Below are 16,706 nucleotides of genomic sequence, written 5' to 3' on the forward strand. Positions count from 1 at the left end.
TAGATTTTCATTCAGTGTGAAATAAAATCAGGATCATCTAATTTTATATGCAAAATAATCATATAAAGTCCTTTTGGTAAGTATGAAACTGACACTGAAAGATGCTCTCCTCACCTAGCAGAACAGACTTTGCTGGTACTGGTGGAACTTTCTAGATCTTTACAAGATATACAGTCTTTAAAATTCTGATACTGATATCCCACCCTTAGAAAGAAGAATCTGTTTCTGTTAGAAATATTTCCAAAGCAGCTGTTTGTTTTGTGGCTTTCCAATGAGCAAAGCATATATGGCCTTATGTTTTTTAATGTCTAGCAGCAAATCCACCACTGGCTGCAATGCAGCCTGTGCAGGGCACCATGACTGGATCTTTGTAAAAAGCAGTGAAAAGTTCAGGTTGTATCCTGACCTGATTCCTTCAACTTTTTTCCACAGTTGCTCCTCCCTTGATCAGTGCAAAAAAAAAGGAATTATGTGAAGTGTACCCATCTCCTTTGGTGCATGTTTGCATTTTTGAGAGGCATGCTGGAATTGGTCCTGCCTGCTGTCCAAGGCATCATTCCCATATTTGGGCTGCCAAACACCAAATATAAAAAACACCAAACCAAAAGTTAATCCCTTCTGATGAAGACCTTCACTTACGTCTCAAAGTCATAGACGAATTGGCTTCTGTAGTATTTCCAGGTTTTACCAGCACTCATATCTATATTTCTTATTCAGTCCAAACTCACAGTGAAGTCAAAGTGGATTTAATGAGTCAATTCTTTTTCTGGGAGTAAAAAAGTATCACTAGTTAATAAGATTTGGTATATTAGAGTATTGCAGGAAAGCTCAGGGGATTTCCTCCTGACTAAAAATGTAAGAAAAGTGCCGTATATAGTGGAAGATAATAAATACACCTAAAACTCCGTTGCCTTTGAACAGACAGGTCTGAAATGAAGTAAGAAACTGTTCTTATGCAGAAAGACATCTTTGAAAAAATTTTGTTTTAATGCTGAGCCATGAGAAATTATAGTGGGAAAAAAATACTAGGATGGAGAGAAAACAGAATTTGATACATTTGTCTTCTTAAGCATCATTCCGCATATTACAAATAAACAAGTACTTGCCATACACCTAAAAAACTCTGAAATAATCAACTGACAGTGAATAAATGATTTCTTTCCTTTTCATATGAAGAGAATCAGATCTTATAGTCATCTCACATCTAGTAATATCTTCCTGTGGAAGTAAACCAATTTTAGCAGCCAATTATAAAGTAGATGTACTGTGATATTGCCACAGGGTTTCACTCAGTGAACTTATGCTTTAGTTCTCCACAGCTGCAGCAGGATCTTGCTGCTGCTGTGCAACCAGCCTCTCTTGCAAAATACTTTTCCAACCTTCTCTTTAAGTCTGTGTTTCCGTAGGGCGCACCTCAGGCTCATTTAGGAGCTTGGTTGGAATTTGTGTCTGTGTCAGGTTTTTCAGTCGTTGCTGTTCGTTGGGATGTGAACAGCCGTGTGCCCTGGGGAAGAGCTAAGTACATGTGTACATAGGTGTTCTGCTGGCCCCTGTGATAGAAAAGGCATGGCTGTACCTACTTCACTGGAGGAAGGGGAGACAGATAAATCTCAGACCTCAAAATCATGTGAACTGACTGTATAGTATATGCAGAATTTAAATCTAGCTCTTTCTATGGTGTATTAGTTTTGGGGGGAGGCGGCAGGAGTAGTTTGGAACAGAGCTGCTGAGAGCTAAAAATAAAGTGCTGCAGATGATCAGGGACTAATTTTTCAGTGTACTCCTTGGCCCTTTTCAGGGTACTTTTCAGAGTAGCTGTGCTCTATGGCTAAGTGCCATGATACTAAAAAAAAAAAAAATAAACAATGCTCTGTTCTGAAGTACAAACCTCTGTTTAGTTGAACTGTTAGAATACCTCTGATGTGATTTCAACCTGGTTGGGCTGGTGTTTCTTCAAAAAGGTTCATTGCATTGGTTTTGGAACTCACATGGTCTGCACACCATCCTTTATAAGCACTATGTATGTAGTTGTCTTATTGTGAAAATTTAAAAAATTTGTAACATGGACCTGAGCCATTTCTTGCTTGTTGTTGTGAATCCCAAAGAACAGTCTAGAGCAAATTTACTTTGCTGGTGTGTAACATTTATACTACCGTGCCTCTAAGTCCAGGGAGGTCCTTTTCCAGCAGAAGGCTCTGCTGTGCCCAGTTACTGCTCATTTCCAAATACTGAGGTGGCACAACCCAGCTTTTTGTGTTTGTGCCAGTATTCCTGTAATTCCCCTCAGGCAAAAGCACCTATTTAAATTGGGTAAGCTAACCTTTCTGATTTTATCAGCAGTGAATTAGAGAGCTAAAAGGGAGACAGAAGACTGTCCTACTCTGCTTTATGATTCTAAGCAATTTTTGCCCCAAAATCTCTCCTTATTATTTTTTCTGCTCTGAGGGATCCCTAGGCTATGAGTAGACCAACTCTGTAATTGTTTCCATAGTAACAAAGACTTCAAAAGATGGAATGAGCTGGAGAATAGCAAAAAAAAAAAAAAACCAAAAAAAAACCAACCCATAAGTTGTAAACAAAATAAAAATGAGTGGCAGAGACAAAATGTCTGAACACTAAAGGTTTCCTGGCTCCTTTCCAATGACCCAGCCTAATGTGAGAGTGATGATATGAGTTCATCTCAGATTCACTAAAATATACCCTTTCTAGAAGTCCATATTACCATGGCATTTGCCTTCACTAACTCATTTCCTCTCCCCTGGCTCAGACTCTTTACTACTTGAACTTGCATGCAGATCAGACCCTTATTGGAGATGTCAGCTCGGGTGTCACCCTGCCAGTACTGCCCCAAAAAGCCACTTAACCCAAATGGGGGATCTGTTGGACAAAGTAGTGTTGCTTGTTTCAAGGATAATGATTTAGGCCAGCTTCACATTATTTAGTCTGACCTCTAACTAGACGCATATTCCTGGCTTGGTTAATTTGGATTTTGTTGTGGGTTTTGGTGGGTTTTTTTACACTAAGTAGCACAGGGAATGGTTATTGGGAAACATGCATCCTGCTTTTGAATCTGCTACTGGTATATCATATAAAAATAAAATATTATTATATTTTATGTTGTGTACATGTTCATGTCTTAAATTCTCTACATGTATAAAGGGAAGTGCAATACTTTTTCACTGTCTACTGCTTTTGAAAGGAGGTTGTTTCAAGATGAATAGTGTTGGCAATCTTTTCTCTTATTTAAGTCTGCTTTGCATCAAAAATATATAGTTAGCTGCAATATGCCTGATGCCTAAATATTGTAACATTCTGCAACAGATTTTTTTTTAGTTCTGTGAACTCTCATACTTGTTTTGAAATATTTCAAAAGAAATTCTTAGCATTTTGCCTAAACTTGGTGCTAGAAATAGCTAAACTAAGATGCATTCTGTCTACATAATACATATCAGAATGTTACAGTAAATGATTTTTGGCTGTGTAGAGTGTGATACTGTCTAAAATAATAGAGATTCTTTAAAATACAATGCAATACATGTTGATGGCTGGGTGTGTAGATGAAAATGTTTTCTATTTGAGGACCCAGAACTCTTTGGAGACTATCACAGCCCCACGCAAGGCAGTGGAAGTTCTTGTGCCAGGAATCCTGCCACACTTCAGAGAAAATGAACGGGGGAAGGTTTGGCCCACTGTCTCTGGTAATTGCTCCTGCAGTCAGCCTATCAGGCTGCTTCAGAAGCTGTTGGAGCTACCACCTTTGAAAAGCTCTTTGGACTTTACAGCTGAGATCTCCCAGGCAGATGCATCCATATCTCAGAATTAAAATATAATTTGTTTTGGCTAAACAGCCTCTAAATCTTTCCTTCCTCCAGATGGAAGCATTTATGCAATTAAGCATTTGGCAATGTTGGCATAAGTAACCATGCCCCCTTTGGAATATTTTCAAAACAAATACACAGTAAATGTGGATAGAGTGATCCAAAGTAATTGTTTTTTTCAGGAAAGGGTTGTTTGTTTTCTGGTTAGGTTTTCTTTTGCTTTGTTTTCAGGGTACATGCTCCTTTAACTGGTAAAAAACACAGTCCTCTGGGGTAGTTTCAATCAAGCCTGGCATTGGGGTTGATGAAGGACACACACGTTATCTGTCTTCTATACAGGGATGTCAAATTTTAGTAAAGGAAAAGCTAATAAAAGAGTATGGGGTGAGACAGTTTTATCTAAACATAACCTGGCTAATCCAGGTCTGCTGTGATCACCCAGTCAAGGCCAGGAGATGGAGTAAGATTTGTTGATTTGTCATGATATGCAAGCTGCATTTAGTCTATGTACAGTGAGTGAAACAGAACAGATAACAGGCTTTTCTCATATCCCCAACGGCTCTCATATCATGTCCAGTGGTAAAAATGACAGCAGAATTGAGTTTGAGGCCTCCAAGTTGTAATATTCTATCAAAAATTTGTTGGAAAATCTTGAATCTAACTCTATACTGATAAAACTTTAGCAAAGTTTGCTAAAGATTTATCAGTATGAAGCTGGAGTCAGATTTTCACAGATGCCAAAGGAAAGAGCAATCAGATCATTGGTACCTGATGAATTGAATTAACCCTGAAACATAATTAAAGTTGCTGACAGTAGACGTCTCTCATATCTCAGCCCACACCACACAGAGTCAATTATTTCCTGTGTCTCCTAAAACGAGAAAACTGTACAATAGCAAGTCCTTCTATGTAATGACTCTTGGCATGTTGCAACTTCCAAATGACTATTACTGTAATTTACTTATTAGATTATTTTATATTTATTCTGAGATGGGCTGTCTGCTTAGGATAAAGTCAGATGTCTTACAGACCAGAATCCTCTCTGGCTCTAAATATATTTTGTAGGAAGTCAGGGAGGGACAGGAGAAAGGTGTCAGTATAAACAACAGGAAGGAGAGACTTGATAACCAAGTTTCACAGAACAGTAATCTTCACATGGTTTTAAATACTGGTGATCTTTCTTAGGAATGGTTTTCATCATCTCTTTATCAGGTATGCATAGGGTTTCTACAATGGAAAAGAAGTTTTGGGGTTTTTGTTCCTTTGCCTGCGTTCTAATGTCCAGTTTAGATTTTTTTAATTTTTTTTTTGTATTTTATTTTACAAACAGTGATTGTGGGGAGGAGGGTATATTTATTTTTGTTTTACCACTGATATTTTTTCTGCCCTTGCATCAAAACTGAATTACTTCACTGCCTCTAGTGAGTCTCCATTAGATCTGAAGACTTCCAACCTGTCCTCCCAGAAACACAGTTTGGGGATTTGTATGAAAGCTGAGCCTGCTTCATCTGACTCTAAAAACCCTCAGACTTCTGTGTGTTTGGTATTTTGCTCCAGCTTTAAGGGCTGTAGTTTTATCCTGCTTTAACATGAATCTGCTTTGAAGTTACATGAGACTTCACTCTTTCAGGTTCAAATAAACTTTGAATGAATTTTGTTTTCATTTTTGTTGTACCAGAGTACTGAGATCTAAGTGAATAGTGGTGGAGGCAGGGAAACAATAAAACAGTAATTGCTGTGTGTTTTGACCCAAAGAGTGAAATAACTGATCCCATGAAAATTTTAGTTCAGCTCCTTGGACAAAAGTGATTAGATAAATTAGAGATAGAAAGACACTCTGAACCAAGTCTGCAAAGCTTTTCAGTCTTATTTTTCATCTTAATTAACTTATTATTAAAGTCTCATGAGCCTCATGAATTTTTTCTCACATAAAAATGGAAAAAGGGTAAATGAGACTTTGAGGTTTGTGAAGGAGACAGTGTGGTTGGAAAATCGGAGAAATAGTTTTGACCAATTTTTTTCCATTACCCCATAAAGCCAATCACTTTTTGGTGAGCATTGTTACCTCTCTGTCTCTCTGTCAAGGGCAGGAAGGCAGTGTGTACATCCTTTTTGGTTATTTTCTTTCCCTGAGTGAGGGCTTTGCTTCACGGGAGGAGAGCACTGAGGTGACCGTACAGCATGCCTGACATAAATCATAGTCTATTTGACACTGAGTATAGTATCCAAAGTATAAAAACAATCTTCAGGAAATAATGGTAGTTTCTGCATTTCTAGATTGGGGAAGCAATTAACTTCTCGCCTCAGGATATATCATTAGCTGGATGTCATTTTAAAGGGCTAAATATTGGTAATATTTACATGATCTGATTTACAGATCAACCATCGACCTCAGTGACTGCTTTGAAAAAAAAATTATCCTAGTGTAAAAGAAAGAATGCACTGAATCTTTGATGCATTATGTAGCATGAGAAGTATTTTTCCTTGACAGTTAAAATCTCCATGCACTGCCTGAATGCCTGAGAGGATTGCTTCCCTGTTAGCACACACAGATACATCAGCACAACTATTGGAAATAGACACATCTCTTGATGGAGCAAAAACTCAGCAAAAAATATTTTTTCTTCATGGATGTACTGGAGAGTCTGTGACATTTTACAAAATTCCTATCATTAGGGTATTCTAGAGGATGGCCTGTCTGAAATACTCTCATAACTGTCTAACTGTGGGAAAAGCAGAGATAAAGTGAGGTGAGATGTGCATCTTGTTGCTTAGGAGAAGTTCTTGCTGGTTACACATCTTTTTCTGCATGAGGGCATCTATAAAAGAATGAAATCGTTCCCTTTTGTACTGTTTAGTGGGGGTTTCACAGCCACAGAGGTACTGCTTTAAGGATCTAAACCAACATAGTCTTTGGAGATGATGCAGTGGGGCAGATCAGATCCTTGCACTTTGGAGCTGTTCCTTCCTGTCATCCTTATGGAATATTTTCTGTGTTATTGTTTGTTACTACATAATTTAAAAGACCTGTCTGTAGCATGCTTCTCTTCAAAATAAAGGATAGTTTCAAATGATCCTCCAAGTTAGAGTACACCCACTGCCTGATGCCTCTCCCTTTGATGAAGTTCATGACCGTCTCAGCAGGGCTCCCCAGCTTGCCTGCCTCAATTCTGCTTTCTGGTATCAAGGGACTTTGTTTTGAAGAGCTGCACCACAAGGACTATTAATGATGCTCTACTTCCCTTGCTTTACTTTCTTCTGAATTCAGGTCAGTGCTACAACTCTGCTCTTAAAATTCTGCTGTCCCCACATACTTTTCATAACTAGACTACAAACCTTATTCCCTGTTTTGCTTTTTTTCTATTTTTTTTCCAATTAATTTTAAACGGTAAGGCAATAACAGGAGTTTGGCAGTTGGAGCTACTCCTTAAATGCCCTTGTGTCATACTAAACAGCTGACATTTATTTTGTAATCTGTGATTATTTTATTGTATTTCCAAGAAGATTGTGTTGTCACAATCAAACTGTGCCATCAGATTTTTTTTCTTTTACAGTCTCTAGAACTGGATATAATTGGGACATGAATGTTTTGACCCACAAGTCTTTAGGCAATGTTCAGGGGGAAGAAATATGGTCTCATGAGTTTTGATCCTAAATCTTAGTTACCTCAGAGATAAGTTTTTCAAACTAGTGTCCAAGCTAGGAGGACAAAAACATAAACCTTGAATTTTGTTCTGGTCTCATTTCTATTAGGATATCTGGGTTGTGCTCCTTTGAAGAATTTTTCTTTCTCAGTTCAACTCTTTGAAGATGATTATTGCTGTTGGTCAGGCTTTTTGTGAGGTTGTTCAGTCTTTTGTGTGACATTTAATGATTGTATATGGCATTTTTCTATTTGGGAAGCATGAAATATTTGGTTTGATTTGTTATCCATAGTTTTTCTGTGGAATGGAGCTATTAGAGCAAAAAGCTGAGAAATAAGCAATGTTTCTGTGCTGGTTCCTCTTTTTCCTTGCTCATTTGCATTCTGAAATTATAAGTAATTTGTAGTCCAAAAGCACAGCATGTTCATATGGAAGGTCTGAGTTTAAATCAAAGACTTTTAATATTTATAGCAACAAGTAAATAAACAAGTCTTAGAGATAAAACTTGGCCCTCAGAAATCTGTCATGATTCAGGCTGTGAACCTCACACAGGTTTCTTGTATCTAGCAGAAAATAAGATAAAAATGGGGCTTGGATGTAATACACTGACCCAAACACTTGTGTAAGCTGTACTCCGTAGTGAATGGGAAAATGCTGGATAAAAAAAAGGTAGCTTTTCTGCAGTTTTGCAGACCCATTTTGACTTTAGATAATTCCTTTTGTCTCTTACTTATTTGGCTTCATTGGGAGCTAGATGAAGGTGTGTCAGTAAAATTGTGACTTCTGGTCTATGTTTATCAAACTCAATTAATTAATCAAACTTTTACATTTATGCTTGATGTTTCTTACCTTCTGTACATGAAGTAAGTCTGCTACATAAAGATGCTAATAATTCTCCTGATCCTACTTACTTCTTCAGCTTGTTGGGTTGTTAAAGCTGAGTCATTAAAACTACCAGAAAGGTCAGGCTGTGAGCTAGCAGCAGGGCTGTACATCAGTCCCAACCCCTCCCAGACTACCAAGATGTTCTCAATGTCTCCCACGAGCAGAACTGCATTTATGGCCTTGCCAGAGATTCAGGTTGCAAGGCTACAAATACTTGTGTTCAAATGTCCCTGGGTTTGCCTGTGGATGTCATCTTCCTCTTTGCAGAGATTCAGTCTACTGCAGTGATATATAACCAGATGGAGGCTATTCCATGGGGAAGGGAATAGCCCCATCCATGCAAAAGCTGTCAAATGCTTCTCCTCTGGGGAGGTATCTAAAGACAGCTATGATCATTATTCTCCAGCTCTAATATACTTCACTTCCTTCCTTCACTTTCCCACAAAGTATTGTGGAGAGACAGTGCTGCAGCTATTGACTCCTTTTTTCTCACGTTAATGACACCACTCTTTCCTCAGGTGACTCTGTACTAGAGTCATTAATCAAATGTCAGCCTAAAAGCATATGGTCTCTGTTCATTGCCAGGAAGCCATAACTGGCAGCAAGGTAGCAGTAGTACACTCAGGAGATAAGTATTTCTTAAAAGTGAAAATGCCATTCTCCACTCCCATGATAGGAATCACTGGAGTGCATATGTGCAGCTGTATATAGCCCTTCCTTACAACAGCCATGCCATTTGTAATCCTCTTCTGGATAAAATGCTACAGTAGCTTGGACTGCAATGTACCATTTTTAGCACTTATCACCAAGCAGCAGACAGCTGGGCTTTTACATCACAAAACAGCCACCACTACAGCAGTGGCTTGGATGACAGTGAAGTACTGTCCATGATGTATGATCTTGGGCAATGTCTAGTGGCCAGAATAAAAACCAGTCTGACTTCTCAAAAGACTAAATGCAGCTGAAAGGGCTGTTAGAATGGACCATAAAAAATGAAGTACACAGCTGAACCAGGAAAAGAAAACACGTTTGCTCTCAGGCCAGCAAAATTTCCTGGGTTACAGAGTACTGGGAGGTTTTAGAGGATAAAGTCACAATAGGAGCTGAGGTAGTACTGCAGGGGGGAGTGGTTAGGCTGGCTATTTTGGACACCTATGCTTTAGGTGTCCATATCCTTTACCTCAGGGCAGATAATGACCACTTCACATAGTCCCATATTCAATAGCTGACCAAGGTGCCCTTGCTGTTCATTCACTGTTAGTGGTAACTTGGGTGAACAATTTAATTTCCTATGTATATTTCAGGAACGACTGCACAAATACATGATTTTACTTATCAGAATTGATGCAAGTGTAAGCTGTCTCCTTGAGGAATGACTTGCTTTATTTCCATTCAGCGCTAGCCACTCAGTTAAAAAGAATAAAACAATGGCTGATCATTCTTATTTAAACAAAAAAAAAAATGCAGTTGTTAGGGCCCAGACATTCTTGAACAATTCAAATGGGACAGATTCTCTCTGAAACAGTCAAAGCAAAGAATCTAAATCCCTAAACAGGCACAGAATCACAGAATGTGCTGAGTTGGGAGGGATCCACAAAGATCACTGAGTCCAACTCCTTAGCAGGACACCCCAAGGGTCACACCATGTGCCTGAGAGTGTTGTCCAAACACTTCTTGAACTCTGTCAAGCTTGGTGCTGTGACCCCTTCCCTGGGGAACCTGTTCCAGTGCCCAACCACCCTCTGGGGGAAGAACATTTTCTAACATGCAGCCTAAACCTCCTCTAACACAACTTCAGGCCTTGAATCTCCTAAACCCAAAACTGTTAGTCAAGCACATTTTGCAACCAAGTTTTACCAGTCTAGAGTGAAAGGAAGATTGCAAGTTATTGTCCATGACAGCAGGTTGCATTTAGCCTTCCCTGCTTTAAGCAGAACTGAACCTTGAAGCATCATTGCTGATGGAGTCACCTATCTACAGAGAGATCTGATATTAGTGTGAGTAGATCTCATTCCCTCAGAAATATGATGGTTCAGATTTTCTTCTCATGGAGATTGAATGTCAGAATAGTGCAACTGTTCAGAAAACTGTAATACTGTGCTCCCCTCAGGCTAACCTCCTGATCAAATTTGCTCAAAGATTTCCTATTTCCTTTAGCAGCTAGCACAACTCACAAACATTGCCATTTGCCTTGTGTAACTTGGCAGCAGTGGCTGGAAGTGGTGAAGAGCTCAGCTGGGTTAGTGCCAACATGCTACTGCAGGCTCTTCATTAACACACACAAAGGGAACGCTGCTAGAACATGAATAAATTAATTTCACTGCTTCCAGTGAAGCTGCAGTGAGAACTCAGGGATGAAGGACTTATTGCAGAAGCACAGTAGAAAGTAGGTCCTGAGAGAAGAGGAAGATTTTGGGGTAGCACAAGTTGTAAAGCCTGAACTGAGGTGATGAATTTGAACTGAAGATTAGTGTGGATTTCTAGAAGACAAAAATCTGGAGTGTTGCACAGCTGCTGCTGCAGATGCCTGAAGAGGACCACGGTGAAAAAAATCCATTCTCTGCAATGAAATTGTAACAATACTTAGTCAAAAGCCCATTGCAAGGTACATAGGCCTTGTAATCAGTTTCAGTGTGTTTTGGATCAAGTTTTTAGTCCCTTGGTGTACCTCTCAAATCAGCATTTCTAAGAGTTCTAAGTTGTGCTGAACTCAGCATTTGCATTTGGTGCCAGGTGGATACTGTATGTCAGTATTGTTTTCTTCATAGGTTAATAGGTCTCATTTGTAAGACAATAATCTCTGGAAACTTTAGTCAACTGTCTTTAAATGTAGGCATTTCCTTTCCTTTTTTTCTGCACATGTAACTAAAGAATACATATCTGAAGACTGAGAAAGGAACTCCTTAAAATGCATTCTCTCACTCTTATAAGGAAGCATAATTCTTCTTCACAGATCAACTTCACACATAAGCACAAGTTCTGTTACTATTTTAATGACATTTGTGTGGCATTTCCTTTTTTTCTTCTTTGGTTTTTTTTTTTTTTTTTTTTTTTTGTGGTGTTTCACACATAGTTTTGTTGCACTTGGAGAATCAACACAAAATAAAACATCAAGAATAAACCATGAGAGAAGAAGGAAAAGGAGGCAAAATTCAGAGACCAAAGTTAAGTTACGTTTTTTCATCATCTTGTCTATCCTTTTGTCATCTGGAAACCCAAGGAACCAAAAAGGTCCTTCAGTGCTGGCCTGCACAGCACGTTAATTTTTTGGCTTAGGTTTTTCTCCATTAAAATCAGCAGTAGCCCCCTACAAATTCAGAAGTTCATGTTTTAGACCTGATAAGCTTCCGTGTGTTCCGGACTGCTGCTTCTCAAAGGTGCCTTGGAAACTTTGACGGTTCTGCAGTGAGAACAGCAGCTTAGTCAGATTTACAAAGCTGTGACTTCTTAGGCTGCTGATCATAATAGAAAAATCTGTCATGCTATCCTCATGCTATCCTCACAAAATGTGAATGAACTGGGAGAAGACTAGATGAGCAGTCATGTGCTTGGGGCAGTGGAAAAAGTAGGGATGGTGGAGAGGGGTCCAAAGCCGCAGGTGTGGATGGTGTAGGACCAAGCAGCCACATGGGGGTGGGTGGGGTGGGGCCTGTCCAGTATACATTTATTCATTTCTATTAACAGCAACTCCACCAGCAAGAAGGACAAATCCAAAGTGCTTATCTCTGTAAGGGGAAAAAAAAAAGCACAAAATGTTAGATTGATTCATCACAACCTTTTCATTCAGTGGTCCTGTCAATATGGCTATAATTGTAAGAGTCCTGTAAGTACACCAGGAACTTCAGTTTCACAAATTTAAAGTGCAGAAGGACTTAGGTGCTTTCCAAGGTATCTCAATGGGAGGAATTTAATTTAAAATTAACAGGAATTTAATTTAAAATTAAATGCTTTTTTCTGCTATTACGTTGTTGTCCTAGACAATAGACTGAGAAGATCTATAGCTCACTGAGTTCTACACAAAGGCAAAAAAATTGCATGTTAGCCTAGAGTGCTGAAAGGACATTTTTGATGTGTGAAAGGTGTTGCAGAGTAAAATGAGGAAATTCAGGGGGAAAAAAAACTGTATTTACCTGAAGATTTGGAGAGAAGAGTTCTGATATTTCAATCAATAATTTTGTGATCAGGTCAGTCTTTACCAAATAGGCACAAATTACATTTTGGTAAGTGATAGACAATCATGTTTTGTATTTTTCAATATTCTATATTGCTTTTATTGTAAAGAACCTCAGTTACTACTTAAAATTTTTTATGTGTCCTACTTGATCTGCAAAGCAGTACTTTGATGCTTATTTCAAGATATTTTAACTAGTTAGTGATGGCTGGAGAGCAAAATAAGCTCACTTGATATATTTCCTGAAATAGAATGAAATGAAATGGTGACACAGCGTTACTGCACCAAAGAGAGCATTCTCCTACATTAGGTTTTAGAGAATTCAGTTTTATGAGCATTTCAGAGAAGAGGAGAATGCAAACAACCATCTCCATTGTTTTATTTCTGTTTAGAACAAAATGAAATTCTGTGACAGAATTTCAAGTTCAGGGGGCTTTGCTTTCATGTTACTTGCGCCATACTGTTGTGTCTTTACAAAGCAATGGAACATATTCATAACATAAATGTATGAACTGGCTTATAACTCTCCTGTGCTTATAATCAGCAGAACGTGGACTACCTCTGTGGGACTTCCAGAGTGGAAAGCATACGAAATAAAAACTGGCTTGGTGACAGGGAATTTTGGCCAGAATTAAGCAGAGGAGAAATATGACTTTGGTCTTCTATGGGTCATTGTCTCTCACCATACCTGAGAAAAGTCGAACAAAATCACAAACATACAAACATCAAGATTTCCCCCTGAGGTAGTATACAGATAAATTTTTAACATTCTCCCATAATTTCTGTGTAATTCAGGTCAGTTATTATATAATAATATGCCATATAAATGTATTAGGCAGTAGTCATTAAGGAATGCTGCAATAATTCTAGTAGTAATGCTGTAATTAGCAGTAGTAATTATAGTCACGATACATTGCTAATAGATCGTGAGTGACTTGGCTGGCACATCAGTGGGCTGGAGCTGATCAATGCTGGTATTTCATTGCATCATGCTCGCCACATGCTGCATCCCTCAGAAGGTGGAGATGCCACAGTTGTTTATGCATACAGAATTGCTTACTAATAAGCAGTCAGTAGCATTGCCAGGAACAATGGCAGGAACAAACCAGGCTATCAGCACTCTTCCTCCCTCTGCCCTCTTGCCCCATGATCCAGGGCTGACCTGGCCAGGGCTATTCTTGAGCCCTGCCTGAGCCCAGGTGTTTCACGGCACAAACCCCAGCCAAAGCACTGACCTGTTTCAGTGTGAGCTGGAAGTTTCCAGGGCGTCTGTGTGCAGCCTGAGCCCGCACCAGCAGATGGGGCGGTTACAGAGCATTTACAGCCCACTCCGCTATATCTCGTTATTCACAGAGCGTGCTTTCCCCTGCAGAGCTCTAGAAACCAGCCTTTTGTGGTTAATGGCATTATTGGCTGTTGCCTGGCTTAATTCAGCAGTCACTGCAGATGCATGAGTGTTTGAGGGAGTGTTTTTCGGGGCAGTGTCCCAAGGGCTACATCCTAACTGTGTTCCATGAAACAGCACAGAGTAGTGGCCAGTAGCAATAGTGATAAAACCCCCTAATTTTTGTTTAGTGAGCCAGATAATGTTCCTAACAAGTTCCTCATCTTTCAGGCTATTTACAAGCCTGAGATATGTACCAGACTAAAAACTTTGCTAGTGAGATTTCAGTGAGAAGGCATAGCTTCTAGATAAATTTTAATAATTACTTTTCTGTTTGCAAGGTAATGCAGACATTTATTATCTGGCCTTGCCAAAAAAGGATGGTCTTCACACAAGCATGCAGAAACACAGTGCTTTTTTTCTTTCTCCTGGATAGATGATAAATTAAGAATCTGGGTCTTTTTTATATTCACAACAAATCACATATGACACTATGTTGTTGTAACTACATGTTGTATTCTCAGTACCCTGCTATTTATTGAAACAGAAGGAATTCCAAATGGACTGGTTTTCTAAGAGTAGCAATTATTTGCTCTCTTTAGAAAAAAGGTCGTTTCTTGAAATTCAAACCTCTTGTAGAAAAGATTGTGCTTTTACATTTTTTTCATAAGGGCAGGGGAAAGTTTCTTTAGACAAGGTGATTTTTCCAGCATGAAACTCAATAACCAGAGTAGTAGACTGGGATATTGGAAATTTAAGTTCAAGTTCATTCTGCTCAATTGAGGACTTAGATCTGAAACTTCAGTTATTTTTTTTCTATTCAAGGCAGGGGTTTCTTAGGTCCTGACTAGTGACTCCATGGCACATATCTGAGCTAACTTCAGTGATGTACCCACTTCTGATATAAGTATTCTCGCCTATATATGTTTGACTCTACATTGAAAAATATTGGCACAATAGCATTGCCACATGTCAGTTTATTAATTTGCAAGTGGGCAAGAAGGGTTCCCTTCTCCAAAATGAGCTGTTCTTCATATAAATTTGCTACATCATTCATTTTCCCTAAAATGTTCTATACCTGAAATCTTGCAAATGGTCTATTTTGTTAAGAAAAACATGCAGAAACTGTGATTCAGTTTCTTCCTGGGGCAGTTTTCAATTAAATCCTCTTGTCTGAGTTCTTTCTTTCATTTAATGTTCCTGCCAAGATCTAAAATATCCTTGGTCTTTCACCATAAGAATGGGACAGGGATACAAGACAGGAAATTTTAGTTCAACTTTTAAGCTGAACTTGTAGAAAATAATGGGCTCTTGGAACACTTGAAGAACAACTGCAGAAAGAGAAGAATAACCACCACAAGGACATTTCTGTGTTAAATGATGTGACAAATGACAAAGAAGCTCAAGGTAACTTAAATAAGATCCCATAGAAAGCACAAATAAAAATTACATCCACTTCAGAGAAAAGTGAATTATATAACCCAATTCAGCTATTGAATCTGCAGGTTCTGTTTCAGACATGGGGAATTGTTTATACACGTTTCAGCTTTTCTAAGTTAAAAAAAGAAAGGTTTCTAAAACTTTTTTCTTCTGTGCCTTTAGACCACAGCAGCCACAACAATATTCCATTGGTTTAGTCCTATATGGAATAACTACTTAGTTTAGTGCTTGCTGAGAAGTGGACTATATATGACCCCACCTAGAATATCAGAATATTTTAAAAAATAGAGTGTTTGCCTGATGGTTCACAAAGACATTTTGACTTATAATGTGATCAAAATTAAGATCTTGTTACAGGCATAAATCTAAAATGTTTTGCAAGCATTTTACTAAGGCCTCAGATGTTCATGGCTAAGGATTATTGCTGCATATGAAAACAGTACAAATATCTATTTAGAAACATGACAGAGCTAAACCACTAAACATCTTAAATGAAGCAGTGCTACATATATGGGATGAAGAAGGGAGTCAATTTACCATACAAAGTGATTTTTCACCATTCATTTCATTTGGTAGCTCCGAAAGGCAAACAGTTACCATAGAAACAGTAAAATAAGTCCATTTTCGGGACTGGATGATGGCCTTCTTTTGGAAATGTAAATAAAATTACACTAGATAGATTTTGTCAAGTGTGTATCCTGCAGGAACCTTGGGGTTGGAATAATATGTGTCTGGTTGTGTTTGTTTCATTGAAAAGGCTAATCCAGTCTGTGCTGGTTGGATTTTCACAGCATGCTGTTCTAGTTCCTGTGATTTCTTATTGCAACTTTTAATCTTGAACATTTTAGACAATATCTTCTATCCTGTACCTCCACATAGGAGCCTTTGAAAATCTGCCTGGAAACAAACATGTCAGAACGTCTCAGGATCCATTTGTTACTATGGTCTCATATCCTTTATTAGTGCCATTGTGCAAATTGAAGGCACAGACAGCAATCAGGCTTTGCAAGCCTTTAAGCTTTCAGTCCTCTGTCTGTTTAAAGGGCTAACAATTGCAGAAGCTGCTCTTTCAAGCATCACTGTCTTTGTCTAGTATGCTATGGAATAAATGGCTTAGGCATTTGTGGGAAGGACAGAGAAGGATAAAATATATCACTTACTTTTACACAAGACAAAAGCTGGGAGAAAGCCTGAAATCTGGGTTTAAAAGGGAAATATTTCCTAGCCTCTGGAAGAAGCAGAGCCAAAGGTACAGGCTCACTGCAGTGATAGCAGTACTGTGTACACTTTTAACCTTTCTTTTAAACTGTTTGGTTTCATTACCAGCATCGTGGATGAAGCTTGGTGCAGTCCAAGTTAATCTG

This window comes from Geospiza fortis, unplaced genomic scaffold (assembly GCF_000277835.1).
Source record: "Geospiza fortis unplaced genomic scaffold, GeoFor_1.0 scaffold120, whole genome shotgun sequence".
Lineage (NCBI taxonomy): Eukaryota > Metazoa > Chordata > Aves > Passeriformes > Thraupidae > Geospiza > Geospiza fortis.